Raw genomic sequence first — 18,909 nt, 5'->3', positions numbered from 1 at the left:
GCAAATGCCTTGTTGATACCAGAGGTCAGAGGAGAATGGCCAGACTGGTTCGAGCTGATTAAAAGGCAACAGTATATCAAATAACTACTGCGTTACAACCGAGGTATGCACAAGAGCATTCAATTCACACAGGCTCACAAAAATTGGACAATAGAATATTGGAAAAACGTTGCCTGGTCTGATGGGTCTCGATTTCTGCTGCGACATTCGGATGGTAGGATCAACCATCAACAACATGAAAGCATGGATCATGGATCAACAGTTGGTGGTGGTGGTGGTGTAATAACCCTTGAGCCTACAGAATTTTGCTTTAATTCTTCATGATATATATTTCAAAGGGAACAGGAAACATTTCTTACAACATGTCAGAGCTGTCACAGTCATCTGCTTTATGGTGTATATAAGAGTTGTATTACTTTCAGATTTATGCAGGCTTAAATCTGGCGTATTTGTGATCTAAATCCTATTTTTGTTTTACATGCATTCATTGTATCACTGTATACATTTGTATTTTTTTCTATTGAATACAATATTTAGAACTAATGATATTTAGTTCAGGTTTGACCACCTTTTGCCTTCAGAATCTTTCCTTAACCCTTTCACACCTTTGAGTTTAAGTGGCAACCACTATTTTAGAGTGTTTAGCTTTGTTGTTTCCATGTGACGTGTCATGTGACGTGATCACAATAGCGCTGTATGACACGTAGATTTAGTTAAAACAAGTAAATGTATTTGGTAGTTTAAACACTCATATAATGATCCTGTTAGTTGTTCTATATCAGGTGATGGGTGCCTCCATGTTAGTTCATGATAAATCCAAGCTGTGGGATTTACAACACGCAAAATACACGTTAGAAACACATTAAACTAGCTCTCTGGTAAACTGGAAGAAGAGCACAGTAAACTTTGTAGTCAGCAACACAATCTGTATACTGTATGCTATTAATAAAACATTGTCAGATTATATTTGTAAGCATCATTATTTCCATTTCTATGGCATCATCATGTATTTTACAAATGGTTTCGCTAGTACTTATGTGTATGTTTATGTATGAAACCTAAATTAAGCATTATATGGGCGAAAACACAGGCCTATATCTGACATGCAGTGAATTTTGATTTGTCTTCTTTGATTCTTGTCTGTACTGTATTACACGTCAGTGACACTCTATGCATGTTGTATTACTGTATACATTTTTTTTTTCTTTTAATACAGTGAATATAAAGAGGAGCTGAAACAAACAAGGTAATATAAACTGTCATTTATATCATTATTAAACAGTGAGTTAAGATCATATGGTATTTTTGTATACATATACATCTACCTAAAGTAATGACTAAGTTATTTAAACTCATAATTCAGTGTATTGTACACAATGATACTACCTAATTTTTTTTAATACAAATCATCTTCACAACATTTTTAAAAATATTTTCTGAACAGTTTTCACAAAATCATTTCTTTTTCTATGTTGTGTTTTATTACATATGCTGCTTTTTACTCCTAGACAGGAACTTGATCAATGCAAGAAGGATTTAGAGCGCTTCCAAGCAAGGTATATAGTATTATAGAATATACTGTTATTTCTAATCAGTTCTAGCTTGGATCGACAATCAGTGAGCATGATTACAAACCTCCTTTTTTCAGGCTTTGGCACTAGTTAGAGTTAGAGATTCACAATCGAGAGAATTTAAGACCCTCAAAACAAGAGGGTATGAGGTCATTAAGAAACAAAACAGGTGTTTGGGTCCAAGTCTGGATATTGCTCCCCAAACATAAACTTTTAAATAATGTTTTGGTTTTGGTTTGAAGAGGTCTTCCTCTTTTACAAACGACATTGTGACATCAATGAAAATGACATTGTGGAACACCTAGGGCTTGCTCTTTATTTTTTATCTCAGATCATTGGACATACCTCCATCCAAGTTTTTGACCCTGTGAATGGATTGCTCGCTAATGTCCACTCCATTGTCACGCCACAGCTGCTTTTTTACCAATCTTGCAGCCATTTCCTTGTTTTGGCTAGTAATGTTCTGGTGGAAACTTTTTTAGTTTCTTTTTAAGAAGAGACCAGGAGATTCTTGGTAAAGCAGGAGTTTGTTTTTATTTCGTGGCTGTATTCATCTGCAAGAAATCCTTAAGAAAACCGTCAAGCAATCCCCAAGAAAAAAATCTAACTAAAACTTTGCTCAGTGAAGTTTATATGTTTCAAAGGGGAGGAGTACATAGAGGTGGAGACCAGTAAAACAAAAGTATGCATATACAGAACAGGAACTTTCCCAATCCTTGATCTATTTAGCATCCAAGGGTCATGCAAATGCATAGGTGTTATAGAGCCTGAAACAAAAGGCACAGTTGTACTTTAGGATTAGCATTCACACTTGATTTAGGACACCTACCAGATGTTCAAGAACTGAAAGACAAAAGATAACTGTCTCAGGGCTTGGGCTTCCTGCTCTTAGAATGTAAATCACATTTATCTCTAAAATTTCATGATGTCATTGTGGGCACGGAAAATAAGTAAGAATGCCTTGACGATATAATGGCCTAATCATAATCCGTACAGATGATTTCAATAAAGGTGATGACATGGCACCTTTATGACATGTACTCAGAAACATTCTCATGAAGCACAACAATGTTAATAAAAAAAATGTTAATTTAGGATTTTGAATGGCCAGATCTGTAAGTCACTTTGGAAAAAAAAAACATATAATAAATGTAAATTACATTCAGCTCAATTTACACAAGGATAAATTGTAAAAAAAAAAGTAAATTATTATTTAACTAAGTTTGTGTAAATAGATGTGGTAGGACATCTTGTTGCTGACTACCAAATGATTGCTACATTCATTCTACATAACATATGTTTTTTACATGTATGTTTTATTCTTTTTGAGGATGGCCTTTGAGGCATCTGTCGACATGGGAACCAGCGGTGCTTCATGTGAGGACATTAATAATCCTTGCAGAGAATCAGAGCTAAGGAAGATGTATGATAAATTGAGACTACAAAAGTTGTCAAAGCATATAATGGACATAAAAATAAAATCAAAGAAAGACAAAACCATAAGTGAGGCAAAAGAAAAGGAACGGCTTAAAGCAATGCTGAAGGTAAGGATCTCTAGCGCTGAAAAGCTCAGTTCCCTTTTAGTTGGGCACCCTGGTTTACGTTGGTGACTGACAAATTGGGATCTTGCTTAAAGTTTTGCCACTTTGAGTGTAAAATAAATGCACATTGGCATGCGATGAATGCATCCAGGTGCCGCTGATCACAGCCTGAATGTAATTAGGCAGTGGGTGCAGCACATATTCAGCTTTTCGCTTTAGAGCCGAACTATCACATTATTTAGCTCTTGACTGCTCTACTGAGAGAAGGCTGAATGAGTTCAGCACAATCTTTGGAGCTCTTGGTGTTGGCACTACAGTGCATCAGCCATGGTGGTTTTTCCATGTTGAGTCGGTTGCACTACTCTCTGTTTGTGTTGCAGTCGACCAGTGCGCATCAGCACTTTTTCTCTAAAAGAGCATTTACAGATGTGTTTTTTGAAGACGACGTTGAATTCAGCAAACTCTATATCACTCTATATCTAACATCTTTATAAAGACAATGTGGTTCTTGCTTGATAAAACATATCACCTGTGCTTTTCTGGTTGTGGTCATTACCTGGGGCTGGGTGATGTTTACAATCACAGCTTCACATGGTTGGGCATTAAACACATTGAGGTGAATTTGTGGATAAGTCATCTTCTCCTTGTTGGAAGATGATCATCTCGGAGTTGTGGGCCAGACTAATTTATCTCGGAAGGATTGGAGCTTTGTGCCTTTGCCTTGATCTAGTTATCATTTCAGCTAATATTTAGCTGTACTGCTGCCCTCCAGGATTATAGACGTGCTGAATCAGATATCTTTGGCAACTCAGTTGAGGACATGGTCTAACAGTTCTCTGATGCACAGGAGCAGACTGAGGCACTGCGACTCATCCTGCATGCAGCCGCTGCCTCCACCTACCCACCAGCCGCAGCACCAAGTAAGTGGTGATGTGAAGCTAGGTGTAAACAGACCTTTACCCATCCAGGCCTCCATCAAACCTGGTGGTGAGTGGTAGAGCAAGAAGCCTCTGGACGGGCATCAGAAAGAGAGAAACTGCTGTTATGAGTCGGAAATACACCTCTTTTGGAGAAATTTGGATTCCAAAAGGGTATGTTTTCCCAGTGTTATCCAGTCTTACTGTGTGGGTAATGCAGTAAAGCAGTAGCTTTTTTTGTGGTTAGCCCTGGTCTACTTGAGAAAGAAGGGATGCAGAAGGTGGGAAAGAGGTGCTTTTATGCATTGACTTTTTTAATTTACACTCAACGTGGATTCATCTGTCACTGACATGGAATTTCAGTTCCCTCCTTCAGGGAATGGGGGTTGCATACGTAACTGAGATGTTACTGTTCCTACATAAACATTGTTTACTGAGGTCAAACTGTCACGTCTACATAAACTTGCATTGTATTCTCTATTACAGGATATTTTCAACAAAGCACAACAAGACATGACTAAAAAGAAAGAATATTTTTTATTCTTTATCCAAGTTGACCTTAAAAAAGAAGAAGGTGAAAAAGGGGAGTTAAAGAAAACAGAAATCAAAAGTAAAAAACAGCTAATGAAGGTACGGAACTACATACACTTAGTTGAATAGTTGATTCACTAATTAAAAGAAATGATCAATTTGTGGTGTCATTAAACCACTTTCATTTTATTTTTTTGTTTTAAAGCAACTTAAATACATTGAATTGGCTATCCAAAATATGCAAATGATAATATTTCACGAAGAGGCTAGAGACCTTCAGACCATGTACAAGGTAAAGAAAAATACAATAATACTTATAATATTAAGACTACAATATAAAATGTCAAGATATTCGATCATTAATTGTTAATCAGTTTGTCTATCTGGAACTGTTTCAGCAACCTGACCCTCTGTGTGAGCTGGCTGATGAATGTTACAAGGTCGGCTGCCTGCTGGCTTTACACAATCCACCTCTGCTGCTCGACTGGGAGAAAAAAGAGCCGTCAGATTACCTGCCACCAATTACGATGGAAGACACATCTGCAAAGACAGCTCTGGAGATTTAAAATCCAGCATTAGAGAGATTCGAGACCTCATGTAAAGATTGATTTAGACTCTATACATTTTATACTTAATAAACCAATAGTCACTACTTTTAATGTGAATGGTTAGGGGTTGGAAAGCATAATTTTGTCACTACTTTTAGTAAATATGGCATTTCTCAATTAAAATTAAAAATACAATTATTGGGCCATTACATGAATAAAATCAAAAATCATGTTCCTGCATGACATTCAGTCAGATATATTTTTTTCTTAAGCCCAGCTCACACTGTGATTTTAGCCACAATATTTTGAAAAACCTATAATCCTAAAAAAATCCTGGGCTAAAATCTGTATTCTTTGTTCATTAGTTCCATTGTTTCACAATCAATTTTTTATTTTTATTTTTTACCTCTGACAAGATTCTGGCAGTATCAAAAGATTCTTTGCATGGTCCTGCATTGTGACATCTCCTATGACGAACATCCATCAAACTTTTTTCATATTTCAAGAGATTTCTAGAGATTTCTTCTAAATGGCATATACTCCTGCACTCTCGTCTTCCACTTGTTAAATCCATCTGATATGTTGCCTTTCCTATGTTAATGGTACTCCTCATAATATTTTTCTTAAATATGTTGGTTTTACCAGCATTCATATACTTTTCGTGATAACCAACAAACACAGTTGTTTTCTCCCTCTCGATCAGTAGATGGGCTCAGCAGCCTCCACGTCCTGTTTCTGCAGATATGATTGTTTGCACAGCACATACACACATAATATCATGTAGAAAAACTCAGAGCCTTTAGGAGGCCTGGGCACAGTGCTTCTATTGAGTAAAACCTGTAAAACATAAATCCTTTAAAACATAAATCCCACAATTCCCTCTCTTGATCTCTTTGAAAGAGATCACAACCTTTGCTCCACTTCTTCCTCATCTTCCATGTCACCGACTGCTTCTCCCTCTCTCTGACCTTCTCGAAGATCGGCTCGAACTGTTGTCAGAGGCCTGCTAGGGGCAGAACAGAAACAGCAAGCAGACAGGTGAAACCATTTGTTACCTTTTCCAGCCAACTGTACGCAGTGCGAGGTTCGCACAGTTATTTTCATGGGCTCTGACCACCTGGGGGCAGACCATTTCCGTTTCATTTGTTTCAGCCTCACCCACTGCTAGTCAGGTCCTCTTTTCGTGTCCAATTCCTGTTGCTCTATTTCAGGCCAAAACTTCTGTGGGGAAAATGTGTTATTAACAGCTCTGTTACGGTACCCGGCATCGGGGTTTGTGTATTTTGAATGTATGTGTGCAGGGATTGGCTTTTCTTCGAGGGATGTGATTGGGCGAATCTGGATGGGGACGTCTTTAAAAGGGCGGCGCCCCACAACATGGCGAGCTCAATTCGGCATTTGCGACTATGGCGTGATGAGCTCCGGATTCCACTACAGCCAACAGACCATCTGCCTCCCTCGTCGTTATGTTTTTGTAGGTTGCAGTTAATAACAAAAGAAGTGTAATGTTTCAGTAACCACTCTAGAACGTAGGAGAGATCTGCCCTTTATTTTTGACATAATTTTGTGTGTTTTTGCCTAGGGAGTTAGGGAAGTTGATTTGTATTTTCTTTTCCTTATCCTTAGGTAATTTATATATTTTATTTTATTAAGCTCTTTTGGTTTATTATTTTGGCCTTGGGTCTCTCTGAAATCAATGCTCCTTCAATATATTAATTTTACTTGTTAACTCAATAAATACCTTAAAATCCTTATGTTCGTTTGTTCATCTTTTGACTGTGGCTGGAATCCCGTTAACACGTCTTATTGACACCTCACTCTTTTAAATGGGTCGTAACAGCTCTTACCTTTTGTTGGTAGGCCTTAGGTGTATCAGTGTACCCATCCCCAGGCATTGGGGCCCAGGGGCCAGGAAATTGGTGTCCAGTGGTTAATTCAAAAGGAGTAAATCCAGTGGTTCTGTTTATTGAATATCTCACAGGCATTAAGGCTATTGGTAATGCTTCTACCCAATTCAGAGAAGTGCTTGCACAGATTTTGGCTATTTTGTTTTTTAGGGTCTGGTTCAGTCGTTCAACTTTACCTTGGCTTTGAGGATGGTAGACTGCTCCATATGAGTGCTTCAATCATAGAGCTGACTCTACTTGGTTCAGATTGGTTCATTTTTAAAGTGTGTACTATTGTCTGACCTTATGACTTTGGGGAACCCATGTGTAGGTATGTAGTGATTGATGAGGCATTTTATCAGTTTATATTTTACCCTAGTCCAATTACACTTCTCACAATTTGGATTATGACCAAACAGTCTGCACCACCAGGTTATTGGGGTGTTTGTATGTCTAACTTTTCTATGCTTCCCTATGGGTAATAATTGGCTTTTTATTATATAATCTAACACCACCTACTTTCCCAGGATCAATGTCCTTAATACAGAAACCACTGTGTGTGTACTGCTTCTTTCACTCTTGTTTTATTTCTGTCATTCAGAGTCCCAATCTCTTGGGCTCATGCATTCAGCTTTCTCCGCACTTGAGGCCAAACCCTTGCGTCCGTTCCTACCAGGTCACACTTAAGTGACGGTCCAGAGAAGGTGCGCGACAATTTGGTCTCAAAATACTCGAGATCAGCTTATCTCATTCACACACGCACTCAGGTACACACACAGATTGATATAACACCACACAATATTTCTTATACCTTTTTGTACCACGCCGGATTTTACAAACTGTATTTTACCACGCCGGGTTTCACAAACTGCAATTTACCACGCCGGGTTTCACAAACTGTAGAGTACCACGCCGGGTTTCACGAACTGTAAGTTCCCATATGAAAAAAAACTGTATAATTCATATACAGCAACCATATATCTTCCTTACTGAATTCAGCCAGATTTACCTTCTGTGTTTCATACAAGTCCAATATATGTCCTACACAAAATCAGACCGGTTATGGCCACTTTCATATTAAAAAGCACACATAAAACATGTAGGGGATTTTAGGGTCATATATGAAAACTGCATAAATTCTTATATGAATTTTACATTAAAACAGTATGAAAAAATATTAAAAATAATTAGGGAAATTACTAATACTCATATACAAATCATTTAAAGTTCTTATATAAAATTATATGCTAGTGTAATTGAAGTCATATAGGATTTATTTACATTTTGTGTAGTTTCTTTATAGGTTTCTTTATATATTTCATACATATTTTATACTGTTTTAATAGGGAAACTGTGTGCCTGCTCTTGAAGTTTTATGTTTCCATCTAATTGCTTATATTGCATCAATAATATTGTTGTAACTCTACATATAATTATCATACATGATTTCAGTCAATATTAAAATATGTAGGCATATACTAATCATATAGGATTTCAGTCAATGACTTACACAAATTTGCATTGGAACGCTTATTTATTTAAACTCAATGAAGATGACAATTAAATTATACTACAAGTAATATAAAATTTCAAATAGCAAACAAAACATTGCTCTGGAAAAAAAACAACAAAAAGTTGATACAACAGTAAATACACACTGTCATAGCCATCAGTTATCAAAGAGCATCAAGGTTTCCGAATGTTTTTGTGTTTTTTTCTTTCCTCTTATTTCTGTTAATTTGGCATTGATGGCTGCACCAATGCTGGAGGGCACCACGTGAGGCCACTTTTGCAATGTTGCTCCTGTGAGACAAATGAAAAAAAGGCAAAACATCATTAGGAAGCAAGGTGGCCTACAGTTAATGACTACATAAGTCTAGTGTTTAGGATCCTAGAAGATCCCCAAATGGAACCCCAGAAAGTTGTGAGACAGTGAGGGCATTTACATGCACATTCTTAAGCTGATTATGCTTAATAAACCGAAAACACACTTGGTCATGTAAATGCGGTAACAGGTTTTCTTTTATCGTAGTAATGTCATAAATGGCATAAGCATAAAGTGGTCAGAACAGGTAGTTTTTTGCTCTTACTCAGATTTCGTGTAGCATGTAAACGCAGTGGCCCACTTTCTGTCGGCTTATTAAAGCGTGCTATTCATGACAGGAGCGCACCGTTACTGCAGATTTAAGCACATCTAGACAGAGCAAACGTCTTGCAGAACAGAAAGAAGGACTTTTTCATGACGAATAACATTATAAAGGTGTGTTCTCATCTCGTGCAGCATAAGTAGAAGTGGTTCAGTCACAATGCTCCATCTATAACTGCATAAGAGGATCATATATAAGCTGCAAGTTCCCTGCTGATATTTTGCAAGTTTTAATTAACATCACAACCGATGAATTTATGGAATACTCGGGAGTCAGATACGCAAATGATTATATTTTGATGTCACTACAGGAAAATAACTTGATTTATGAATGAAGTCATGTAAACACAGCTTACTTGTATTGTCAGGTTACTGACGAGCATATAAACAGGGAAAACTTATTATTTCAAAAAAAAAAAAAAAGTGAGTTATCAGCTTACTGGTGTGCATGCTCAGTGCTGGCCAAGTTACTCTGAAAAAGTAATAAAATTACAGTTTTCTTCTTTTATGAGTAATCATATTACTGTTCTGATTGCTTTGTATAAACATTAATTAGTTAAATCACTAGTTGCATTACTTTTTTTTTCAGTGGCAATATCCATGACATTTACATGAAATGCCAGCATAAACTCTCCTGTTATATATTTATTAAAACATCAACATTCACAAAACATTTTAACTAAAGCAAGCATAGGCTGCTGTGTACATGGCAGAATGTCAGCAAATAGCTCTGCTTTTATAATTTGTAGTTCATCGCAATCTCACAAATCTTTGTCATAACACAATTAATATACAGTACAGACCAAAAGTTTGGACACACCTTCTCATTCAAAGAGTTTTCTTTGTTTTCATGACTATGAAAATTGTAGATTCACACTGAAGGCATCAAAACTATGAATGAACACATTAAGCTGCTTTTTTCTTGCCACAATACAGATTCTAACAGTCTGTTCAGTAGACTATCAGCTGTGTATCACCTTACTTCTGCACAACACAACTGATGCTCCCAACCACATTTATAAGACAAGAAATCCCACTTATTAAACCTGGCACCTGTGAAGGGACAACCATTTTAGGAGATACCTCTTGAAGCTCATCAAGAGAAAGCCAAGAGTGTGAAAGCAGTAATCAAAGCAAGGGGTGGCTACTTTGAAGAACCTAGAATATGACATATTTTATGTTATGTATATAATTCCACATGTGTTCATTCATAGTTTTGATGCCTTCAGTGTGAATCTACAATTTTCATAGTCATGAAAATAAAGAAAACTCTTTGAATGAGAAGGTGTGTCCAAACTTTTGGTCTGTACTGTATGTGTATTGAATCACTCATAATGGCTAAAGTGTACAATTAATTTGTGTGTTATATCGAGAGAATTTGTGAGCATGCACATTTATGTGTTACTGCCCAACACTGCATAGGGACTGTCACTATCATGGTCTGAAACAAGACAGTTTGCATAAACTTTACTCCCAGTGAATCACTTTGGATATAATGATAATAATATATAACTAATAGTGCAGCTATATAATATGGAGCTCAATCTACATAATTACAATTTTCTGAACTGATTTACAACTTACTGTAGATAGCATCCACTTTTATTTTGTCAAGAGCCTGACGTTGTGGTCCAGAATCCTTGGATGTTCCTCGAAGATTGCTCACGAGGAGCACATCAATTGGGAACACTGCTGTCAGGAGTGTTCTCACAAAACAGGAGGCAGAGTTCGCATTCTGTGCCACTGCCCAAGCCAGTCTGTCAATGAATACGTTAGATCCAGGAGAAATTTCCACCTGTTATAGAAAGAGTACGAAAAAAGCTTTTTATACAGTGTTTCCAAGGCCTGCAATACTGATTACCAAATCATCATTCAGTAATTAATGTAGTACATTACCTGTTCTGTGGATGCTGCTTTCGGTGCCGGGAGGGCTGTGGGAGAGGGCTGTTGGATGGGGTGTGTAATACGCTGTGGCAAACCCTGTCCAACTTCCAAGTCAGAGCTGACCGACGACGCGTTGTGAACACTGAGACTTTAGGGCCATTTTTACATCATTAACCAGATTTGGTAGCTCTACAAACAAAATAAGATATGATAAAGCAATCTTTAATACCAGTTTAGCTACTCAACTACCTCCTTTGTGTACATATGGTAAAGCAAGCCGATGAATGCAATGTCAATGGTGCATTTTACAAAGCCACATATACCAAATGTTGTAGCTTGATAAGTTTAGGATAGAGTATTACCTACTCTATCCTATACTAATACTATTATTATAAAAAAAAAAATTATGCACTGAGCTATACTAACTGAGACTTGCTACAGCACTTATATCCGAGTGTCTTCTTGTTGATTTGACTGCTTCTATTCTCAATTGTAAGTCGCTTTGGATAAAAGCGTCTGCTAAATGACTAAATGTAAATGTAATGTAAATGTTTCGGGTTTTTTGTCATATACTTTATAAAAATGTAGTTACCAATAATTATTTTGATTGCATGCCATTAGAGTGTTTGTCTCATCTTTACATACCAAATTAAACAATATTATTGGAACAAAACAACAGTTCAATAAAAATCTAAAAGTCTGAAATGCTGACTGCATTTCTCAATTTTTCATTTTCCTCCTCCAAGTCGTTCAGCTTCTTCTGAGTGTCTGTCAAGGTTGTGGCTTGATACTGATCAACAATCATTTGGGCAACATTTCTCTGTGGTTTGTGAACCACTGTCCTTTCTTTTGGCTCTGTCAAGGAACAAGAAACAAGTGTAGAATTTTTTTTTTTTATCTAAAATGAATTCAGTGCAAGTGGACAAAATCTTTTCCATGAGGGTCTGGTGTTCTCTTTCAATATACTTGTAAAGTATAAAGAGGTCTTTACTAAGTCTAGATCAAATATCAATGGAAAAATCCTTTAATTTGTCAAAACATTAATTTAAGCTAGAGTGAGGTATCTAGCTACCAGCTATGAAAAGGCTATACAATGGAACTGTGGCAAGATAGCAACATTAAAGTTATCCTTACTTAAAGGCTACTAGGCTTAAAAATGTTATTAAAGGATATGACCCTGGAGAGGACATGGAAAATGACACACATTTGTCTTCTTACACTCTATAAATGTAAACATATTGACATAAAATAACTGTACAGCAGAAGATACCTAAGTGAGAGAATCTGAAGGAGGCAGAGGCAGATCTCAAAGAATGTTATTCCCATCTTAAAGTCATCCACATTTTGGACATAGTCAGGTACAAAAAGTAGGTTACTTTGTTGTCTTGCTATGTAGACTTCCTTTGTATAGCCTGTTTGCCACAGCTGGTTTTACTGCTCTAAATATCAATAGGACCTATGTTTAAAAATACCAAAGACCTTTTTAAGTATCCAAACATTTAAACTCTGTACTTAAGTATATGGTGTGTGATTATTGTGATCTGAACACAAACAATCTTACCGGTGTATTCTCAACATCAGTTTCATCTGAATCTGTATATCTTGATGGTGGGACTGAGCTCCTTTTCTTAGGCAGAGGCTTGTTACTTGCATCAGACTCCAACCCCAGTAATTCTCTAATTTTAGCATTAGTGTGATATCGGTTGTCTGAAAAATAGTTCAAAGTGGGAGGTGAGATCAGAGCACTTCAAAGTAAAGAAAACAATATTTTTAATTTAATGCATGTAATTAATCATGTGCATGTTATTGTATGTTAAATAAATATATACCTAAACATTAGATTAACATTTTAAAACTTAAAAACAATAGAAATGCCTTGGCAAGTAACTGAAATAAGTTTAAATGAAACTGAAATTGAAACTAAATGACAGCTAAATTAATTCTTTATTTTATTTCACTTGTAATTTAATTAATTTAAAAGTACAGTGAAAATTTTAAACTGATTTTAGTATACTTAAATGATATATAATGAATAATAATAATAATTACAAATGTTGCCATGGCAATTAATAGAAATAAGCTTAAGTACTAAAAAATTTAAATGGAAATTAACATGAAATAATGGAAATTAACATGAAATAAAAGCTAAATTAATCCTTTGAATTTATCTACAAAATTTCTAAATGTAAAAATGTTATTGGTAACAGAGTCACATCATTTATAGGTCCTGATACTGTAAAAGAAATGCATTACATAGGTCTACTTACTGCTCACAAATTTGATAGAGGCCATGTACACTGGCCATCCATGTTTTGGCTTTTTTCCTTTCTGCCACTCCACAGCAGCCGAATAGTCCGTTTGTGGGTATCCATCGTCATCCATCTTGGTGTCATCATATTTACGTATGGCATCGGTTTTCACCTCGCTATACATCCCAGCATCCTCTCCACTGACCCACTGGACCACTGCAAACTTTCTCATCACACCTTAGGAATTAAAAAAGGGTTGCTTGTTAAACTTACATTTATAGTACACAAAAATAGTAGTGTAATGTTGACATTTCTCGATATAACGTTAAGGCTCAGGTACTAAGTTTAACGTTAGCTATAAAGTTAGCAAACTAACGTAACGTAATGTTAAACGTTAACTCTTGCAACTGTGGTCTGATAGTTTAGCATTAACGGATTCTAGGAAAAATATAGCTATACTTTGCTTATTAATTGTTAATTGCACAATCCTGGATAAGCATCGTTAAATTATTCATACCTTAGGCTCCTGGTGACGTTACTGAAGAAATCAATCAAGTGAGAGCCGTTGAAGAAACGCCCCGTTGCCGCTCTCTGGGTACTTGACTTCCAAATAACCCAGCGATCTGGCTTTTCATTGGATCCCGCCAACCAGTTCAAACATCAACCAATCAGCGTGTTTTATATTTTGCTTACGCGTAGGTGTTCAGAAAATATACTATTTTTTTTACATAAGCAAGAAGAAAAATGCCGAAACGAAAAGCATATTGCTTTCACAATTGCCATGAAGATGAAAGAAAGATACCTCGACGTACATGGACCAGATGGAAAAGAAGGTAAAAATATATATATATATATCGATGGTATAAAATATACAACGTTATAAAATGTATGCAGAAAAAATTAATTTGACAACAGGGACAGAAATTAAAGGGTGCTTGAAGAATATTAATTTCATGAATGAAAATGGCCATTTCGCGCAATCCTGTTTAGATAATCAGATTGCTTTATTGGTTGTTTTTGCAGCGTTGAACTTTATAACCAATCACAGTTCTGTTCACGTTTTGCGCTTGCAACGCAATAAACAAGGACACCCAGTCTTTTGTGTTATATTATTCGACATTAATTATTAATCACTATTAAATTAACAAGAGCAATGATTTTTTTAAATATATATAATTTTGCAACTATATTACTTTTTAGTTTTTTAATGTATGTTATATAGTTTTCAACAGTTTGTTATTGGTAACAGTTTAAAGTATTCTGATTGCATTCATTACATTAAACCATTTATTTCAAGCATTCAGGTGATTATCAAGTTTGCCCTTACAGGAAAATAACATCGCCTCCTAATGGAAAAACTGAATTTCTGACCCTGGTTAAGAACCACTTATCTAGAGTAATGTAGTCTAAATAGTAATTAGGCAGTATAGAGTCGTGAAACTGTCTTTTACAATGTTGTATTTGTACAGGAAAATCAAAACATATCTACAGGACTTGGAAGAACAAACTTTCCAGAGTGACACTATTGATGTAAGTCCTAAGTATTAAAATAATTCAGACATTTAAAAGGAAAAGTGGGGCTATTTTGTATGTGTATTGTGCTAAAAGTTTTAAAGGGTATAATTAAAATGAAGGTTTTCTCATCTTTTGAAAAGGAAATCAACTTTATAATCATTTAAATTGACTGTTTTGTTTCATCCCTGTTTTTATATATTTCCTTCTGCCTGTCTTAGAATGATGTTTCTCACTCACCAAAGAGACTGAAGAATTCACCCCCACATATCTCCAGGTAGACATTTTGAAGTAAATGGTATCTATTTATATAGTCCTGTTTTTTTTTTTCTTTCACATAATTTAATAATGTTGTCCCCTCTTTTAGGACAATATACTGTTACAACCAGCAACCACAAAGGTTCACCATCTAAAGAAACACAGGTGAAAAGACATTTGGATATTAATATTACCAAAGGATATTGTTGTGATTTTTTTTTAAAAGGTGATGTATTGGCTTCTTTTAGGATATGTTACACCTCCCAAAAGGACAGAAGAGTCACAATCACCAAACGTTAATGTGAGATTTAAATTACATTCATAATATACATTAATTTATTTAGCAGACACTCATCCAAAGCGATTTACCAATGAGAACAATAGAAGCAATCAAAATCAACAAAAGAACGATGATATTAGTTACTTATTTATGTTATTTCTAAAATGTCTCTTTTGAAAAATAGACAGCTCTACAATACTTATTATACTTAAATATATAATTTCTTAAATATATAATTTCTTAAATAACATTGTCTTTTGTGTTCACATTTATTAGTTTGTTTTGTCCCCTGCAGGTCAATCTACTACTGAGGACAGAGCAGCCTATATCTGGACAAATACAGGTAAACATGACCTATTTCTGTTTTAGTGCTATTCATGTTTCAATTGGTATATTTGCTATTGTTAGTTCAAATTATATATCCTAAAAATGTTGTTCTTTTTAGGATGACAGGCCTTCATCAGAGACTGCAGGAAATGGTACTTCATCAGAGTTGCAGGTAAATAAGGAATTTGTCCCAGACTATGTTTGGGAATCAGAAAGGTTGTATATAATTTAGGTTTACGTTGTATTCTAGGTACATTATCCCTAAATGTGTAAAGACTATTCAGTACATAGCATAATGCATTTTTGATGAGTTTAATTTAATTTAATTTATTCATTTATAAAGCACTGTTCATTTATCTGGTGTTTCTTTTTTTTTTTTTTAGATGTGCATTTTTACTTTTGTGCAGCACTTTGGTCAACACTCTGTTGTTTTAAAAGTGCTTTATAAATGAATGAATTGAAATGAAATGAGTTTAAAAAAATATATAAACCTTTAAACTGTAACACATTTCTTTTGGTACACGCTTAGATTATGATCACTCCTATTTTGATTCTTTTCCATTTGTTACAGAATACTAACCATGCCGCTTCGGGTTCCTCAGATGACCATGTCACAGACATCAGCTGGCTGAACATCCTTGCATTTTCCTTGAAGCACAATGTAACAGGGGCTTTAATGGAGGACCTACTGAAGCTGTTAAGGTTATGTAGTGGGGATACTACAAGCATCCCACGTAGCAAGTACATGCTAGAGAAGGCATTTAAAGATTTTGTGGACAAATCACAATACCATCATTATTGTGGTGTTTGCAGCTCTTATATTGGCTTTTCAGCATCCAAGGACAGTGAATTAAAATGTCAGATTTGTTCCTCAATAAAAACTGTGAGACAAAGTTTAGAGTTGGGCCAATTTTTTATTTGTATACCTTTGAGGGATCAACTTAAAGCTCTTTTGGAGAATGAACCTATTACAAACATTTACAATGAGCAAAACAAAGCTGGAATAACAGATATTTCCGATGGAAAGCTGTACAAATGTCTGAAATCAGTTAGTGATTCTTTCCTTTCCCTCTCGTTTAATTGTGATGGAGTGCCTGTGTTCCAGTCATCTAAATTCAGCATCTGGCCCTTACTATGCTCTGTTAATGAATTACCCCGAGAGGAAAGAGACAAAAATGTCATATTATGTGCCTTGTGGTTTGGGTCATCTAAACCACTGATGAATAGCTTCCTCAAACCTTTTGTGGAGGAATGCAAAAGTCTTGGACAAATGGGACTTCATTGGCAGGATCCAGTAGATCACTCATTTAAAAACACAAAGGTCTATGCATTATGTGCCATATGTGATGCTGTTGCACGACCCTTGCTGCAAAATTTCAAGCAGTTTAATGGAAAGTATGGGTGTGGGCACTGTCTTCATTCAGGTGTTCAAATGAGAAAAGGCAGTGGAACTGTGCGAGTGTATCCTTGTTTGGAAGAGATGCCAGAACGTAGAGATCACAACACAACTGTGCAGATAGGTGAGATTGCCAAAAATAATGAACAGAGTATTTTGGGTATAAAAGGGCCATCTCCAATTGTGGATTTGCCCCATTTTGACCTGATTAATGGTATGGTCCCTGATTACATGCACTGTGTGTTACTGGGTGTTTGTCGGCAAATGGCCACTTTATGGTTTGATACCAAAAGCTACAATAAACCCTGGTATATTGGTTTGAACTCTGCAAGAGTGGATGGAAATCTTTTAGCTATCAAGCCTCCAAGCATTTTTTCCAGAATCCCACGGTCTATTGTTGAGCGACGGTTTTGGAAAGCTCACGAGTGGCAGAACTGGCTCTTATATTACAGTTTGTCTGTCTTGAAGGGGATACTTCCAAACAAGTATCTTTGCCACTGGGCTTTACTTGTGGAGGGCGTGAGCATTTTGCTGGGTTCAGACATTAGCCAAGAGGATACTGACCATGCTCATGAGGCTCTGGAACTTTATGTTAAATCAGTTCAGTCTTTGTACGGCGAAGATCAGATGACCTACAATGTGCATTCACTCCTGCATTTGACTAAGAGTGTTGAGAATTTGGGTCCTCTCTGGGCCCAGTCTGCTTTCATGTTTGAAAACTATAATGGCTACTTGCTCAAGCAAGTAAAAAGCAGTAATGCAGTACCTCAGCAACTTTGCAAAAGGGTAGCATGGTCTCGTGCATTGCCACGCATCGCTAAGGCCTGCTCAACTAATGATGTCTCACCTGAAATGAAATCATTCTACACAGAAATTACCTCCGTAAACATCATGTAAGGAACTATGCTAGATATGATGGGGTGACTGCACTTGGAGTGCCAAAGATCAGGTCGGTGTCTGAAAATGATGTCAATGCATTGCATGCATTGCTAGATGTAACCCGGAGCTCTACTGGCAGGTATTATAACAGAATAGTGGTCAATGGAGAGGTCATTCACAGCCAAAATTACACAAAGACAAAGAAAAGGAACAACTCTGTTGTGATATTGAAAGATGGCAGTATTTTCAAAGTGTCATACTTTCTCTGTGTCAGTGATGACCAACATCACCTATATGCAGTTGGCAAATTTGGAAACTGTATAATGCAGAAGCTGGTTCGAGGATGTACTGTCAAAATATCATTGACCTTTATGAAGACTGTTCATTTTCCTACAGGGTTTGAAAGAGCAGTTGACAGCAATGACATTGTGAGACCATGTATTTACATTAATTGCAGAAAGGCTGGTCCTGTTGTTTGTGAACAAATCAGGACATATTACTGTAAATAAATGAAGTTGTGGCAAATATGTTTCTAGATCAGTGATTAAATGTGACTAAATATTAAACATTAAGAGGTTAAAATTATATAGAATATAGCATAAGAGAAAACCATTTTTGTACAGTATGTGACATGAACAAGAATTACTTTTTTTTTTTATGTTTGTAGGTAATAAAAATTACTTGTATAAGCTAAACTTAGTAATGTGAAAGAAGCTGTGTTAAAGAAATCGTCACAAAAAAATGGTGATGATTTGAAAGAAAAATATTGATATGTGAAATATGCAGCTGAACCTTGTATAATACACTCCTATTAAAAATTGTGTAATTTAAATGTGTGATTGTGTGTGTTTAAATGTTGTGTTTCATGTAAGGCTGAAAATCAATATACAGATTATGACTATAATTGTCTTGAATAGACATGGGGCTGTTCAAGATAAGATACTGTAAGATAATTGCAAGGGCGTGACTGAAGTAATTCCTTGT

General features: G+C 36.0%; 1 protein-coding gene and 2 long non-coding RNA genes across 52 annotated transcripts in view; 1 reads left to right on the top strand and 2 right to left on the bottom strand.

Moving 5' to 3' along the window:
• LOC122331512 (trichohyalin-like) overlaps positions 1–18,909 on the bottom strand; it is a 590,129-nt gene that overhangs the window by 65,099 nt on the left and 506,121 nt on the right. The gene's annotated exons all lie outside the window — the stretch shown is intronic.
• On the top strand, positions 788–4,576 carry LOC122331615. Of its 2 annotated transcripts, none has more exons than XR_006248241.1 (4): positions 788–1,246; positions 1,509–1,556; positions 2,902–3,115; positions 3,960–4,120. It is a non-coding gene; the product is annotated as an uncharacterized LOC122331615 (long non-coding RNA). The 2 variants fall into 2 exon arrangements; XR_006248242.1 differs by lacking the exon at positions 3,960–4,120 and adding an exon at positions 4,516–4,576 and having other exon boundaries at positions 790–1,246.
• LOC122331624 lies at positions 8,628–11,152 on the bottom strand. The gene is made up of 3 exons (XR_006248252.1): positions 11,037–11,152; positions 10,725–10,935; positions 8,628–8,797 (listed from the first exon to the last, which is right to left on the bottom strand). It is a non-coding gene; the product is annotated as an uncharacterized LOC122331624 (long non-coding RNA).

The sequence above is a fragment of the Puntigrus tetrazona genome, unplaced genomic scaffold (genome assembly GCF_018831695.1).
Source record: "Puntigrus tetrazona isolate hp1 unplaced genomic scaffold, ASM1883169v1 S000000001, whole genome shotgun sequence".
In the NCBI taxonomy this organism is placed as follows: Eukaryota; Metazoa; Chordata; class Actinopteri; order Cypriniformes; family Cyprinidae; genus Puntigrus; species Puntigrus tetrazona.
The sequence above is the reverse complement of the archived record's forward strand: the minus strand, read 5'-3'. Positions and strand labels throughout refer to the sequence as shown.